Source organism: Emys orbicularis, chromosome 13 (genome assembly GCF_028017835.1).
Source record: "Emys orbicularis isolate rEmyOrb1 chromosome 13, rEmyOrb1.hap1, whole genome shotgun sequence".
Lineage (NCBI taxonomy): Eukaryota > Metazoa > Chordata > Testudines > Emydidae > Emys > Emys orbicularis.
The window spans coordinates 18,529,672-18,533,553 of NC_088695.1; positions in this window are offsets into that span (position 1 = coordinate 18,529,672).

Here is a 3,882-nt window from a genome sequence, read left to right on the forward strand (position 1 = left end):
GTTTTCAGGAAGGTCCTTCAAACCAACCCCCTGGTCAGTGGATTTACCCTCTTGTCTCTCCCCTAAGGAGGTTCCCTGCTGCCCCTCTGGCCTGTGCTGATTTTCGCAGGCTTCTCCCTGCTCAGGACTCCAGGACACATCCCCTTCAGATCTTCCCGATAGTGTTCTCTGTGCTTCCATTTGACCAGGACCTCCCTGCTGAGGATGCTCCTCCTTGTTCTCACTCACCATCCCGTCACCTGATGTGACAGAGAGACAATCCAGACAGGAGTCAGTCCCTGCACTGGAAGAAGAGCGCAATGAAGCAGAGAAACTGCCAGCTGCCTCAGCAAGGGGTAAAGAAAGTGTTTGAGTTAAGCTAGCCCCATCCTGCTATACCTGCAAACAATGCCAGGACTGGAGGGAGAATCAAAGAAGGGACCCTGGTTCTGCTCAGGGCTGAAGGGATGGAGCAGTGACCTGCCAGCCAGGGCAGCCACCTGGAAGCCAGAACTTGCTCCTCAACCAAGGGGAGACTGCGAATGAACCCCCAGCACCAGAGGTATCAGACTGAGCAGACCCCAGAGACATTGTGGGGCTCGTCCTCACCTTGCCTGAAGGGACCTGGGATCACACCCAGGCATTTCCCTAGACCCAAGAGGGAACCTATGGGCAGCAAGCCACTGGCAGATTGTACTAGAGGGGCCATGCCCCCAACTGAATGGACTTGTAGGTAGTCCAGGGCAGTGGGTTCTGACTCACTCCCAGGAGGGACACCAACCCCACCCTGTTCAGGGGTTGAGATACACAGGGCTATGGGCTGGGACCCTGTGGAGAGGGAGGGCCTGGGTGCCCCTTACCACTCCCCTGGCATTAAAGATAAAGTACACAGCCCAGTAGGGGACTGAGAGAGAGCCTGGCGATCTAACCACTAGGCTGCTTGACCACTCGAGCACCTGGTACAAATGGGAATCTCACAAAGTGGAACAGAAAAGGGGGGAACAAATTAAAATATCTGTTGGGATAATTGAAAACTCAGAATCTAAATCCTTCCCAAAACATTTTGGGGGGGGAACGGGGGGAGACCTATTCTGCTCCCACATCCCATCCGAACATTCAAAGGCAGGGAGCTGCTCCCTGGGGTCAGCGAGGGTGGGTGGGAAGTCACGAGCGACATCTGCCATGTGTATACACTACCCGCTGGGGACAATCCTGACCTGGGGACAGAGACCTGGAGATGCTCACAGGCCTTTGTGAGAATCTCAGCTGTTTACATAAAACTGTAGGACTGGAAGGGACCTTGAGAGGTCTTCTAGTCCAGTCCCCTGCACTCGAGGCAGGACTAAGTTATCTAGACCAGTGGTTCTCAAACTTTTTTTTTCACGGACCACTTGAAAATTGCTGAGGGTCTCAGTGGACCACTTAATGATCTTTCCAAATGTTGTTTGTACCGTTAGCTAACGATTGTAAAGCACTTTGGATAAAAGCGCTATATTAAAAAATTAATAATTAGTTTTTTTGTTCTACAAATAAAAGGACAACTCTTATTTTAATATCAGTAGTCTTACCTTTCTAATGCAAGGGATGTGCCTTCTCTCCCCTGCCGTGGCAGCCCCCAAGCTGGGACTGGGAAGGAGAGGGGGGTCTTTTCCTCTCTCCCCCACCGTAGCATCCCCCAAACTGGGGCCTCTTTCTCTGGCCGCCGCAGCCCTGCATGTCCCAAATTCCCCCCACCCCCTCTTCTCTTACCACTGCCACCTCCCACCTACCCCCTGTTCCCCCCACGACTGCCACCTCACCTTACATGTGCATCTTCTCCAGGGTCCAGACACTTAATTACTGGAGCCAGACCTGCGTGGCTCCACTAATTAGGTGGGTAGCCCTTCATTCTCTTGTGTGCAGCCACCCAGGTGTGCACCTTAGAGGGAACTATCTATGGACCACCTGAATGGAGCTCGCGAACCAGTGGTGGTACGTGGACCACAGTTTGAGAACCTCTGATCTAGACCATCCCTGACAGGTGTTTGGAGATTTTTAAGAGCAGGTTAGACAGTGATGGAGAGTCCACAACCTCCTTAGGCAATTTATTCCAGTGGTTAACTACCCTGAAAGTTAAGAAGTTTTTCCTAATGTCCAACCTAAACTGCCCTTGCAGTAATTTAAGCCCATTGCTTCTTGTCCTATCCTCAGAGGTTAGAGAGAACAATTTTTCTCCCTCCTCTTAGTAACAACCTTTTATGTACTTGAAAACTGTTATATCCCCTCTCAGTCTTCTCTTCTCCAAACTAAACAAACCCAATTTTTTTTTCAATCTTCCCTCATAGGTCATGTTTTCTAGACCTTTGATCATTTTTGTTGCTCTTCTCTGGGCATTCTCCAATTTGTCCACATCTTTTCTGAAATGTGGTGCAGAGCTGGGCACAATACTCCAGTTGAGGCCTAATCAGCGTGGAGTAGAGCAGAAGAATTATTTCTTGTCTTGCTTATAACACTCCTGCTAATACATCGCAGAATGAGGTTTGCTTTTTATTTTTATTTTTTTCTTTGCAGCAGTGTTACACTGTTGACTTATTTAGCCTGTGATCCACTATGACCCCCAGATCCCTTTCCACAGTAGTCCTTCCTTGCTAGTCATTTCCCATTTTGTGTGTGTGCAACTGATTGTTCCTTCCTAAGTGGAGTACTTTGCATTTGTCCTTATTGAATTTCATCCTATTTACGTCAGACCATTTCTCCAGTTTGTCCAGATCATTTTCAATTTTAATCCTATCCTCCAAAGCACTTTGCAACCCCTCCTAGCTTGGTATTGTCCGCAAACTTTATAATGTACTCTCTATGCCATTATCTAAATTACTGATGAAGATACTGAACGGAACCAGACCCAGAACTGATCCCTGTGGGACCCCACTCAATATGCGCTTCCAGCTTCACTGTGAACCACTGATAGCTACTCTATGAATGGCTTTCCAACCAGTTATGCACCCACCTTATAGTAGCTCCATCTAGGTTGTATTTCCCTAGTTTCTTTATGAGAAGGTCATGTGAGACCGTATCAAAAGTCTTACTACTGTCAAGATATACCACATCAATGGCAGATGGCTTCTGTGTCTGTTTAACCAATTCCTCACCTGTGTGGCTTTCTCTGGATCTCCCTTTCCTCAGAGTCCTGGAGATCTTGGACCCATGTCTCTTCCCTGGGAGATCACAACAAGTTTGGGAATGGGAAATGCTGCTCCAGGCAAAGAAAACACGTGAGACCAAGATTTTACACTTATTCTAAGACACGGCTGTTTCCAGATGTGCTAGCTGGGTGGGTGTGACATAGCAAGGATACAATCCAGACTAATGAGCAGCTGTGTCACCCCTGCCCTGTAACCTTCGGTGCCTTACAATGCCTTGCTGAACTAGCACCCACCAGGGCCACACACAAACAGCCTACCAGCATGCAAACCACATCCTCAAAGAGAGAGAGAGAGAGAGTGTAAGTAACTGCAGCCTACCAGGCACACTTGGGTTACACTCTGACTCTCACCAGCCTTGGTTATACTTCAGTGTGACCCCCACTCTTAGATTTCCCTCCAGAAATGTATGTCCTGTACTACCCAGCCCTCTCCTGGACAATACAAATAAAATAAGTCCTTAATTCCTTAAAGGACTAATATGACTGCTTATTACTTTAAATAAAGTACCCAGACACTCCAAGTTAAACACACTAGATTGTAGTTAATAAACTTGTTTTACTATTTTATCCAAAGAGATAGGTTTTAAGTGAATACAAGTAATGAAGCATAAAAGTAAGAAATGACAAGAAAAATAAAGAGAAGATGCTTTCTCGCATCTAACAACAAGATCTGAAGCAAAGTTTCTCACCACATACTTCCAGCAGTGTTACTGACCAACCTT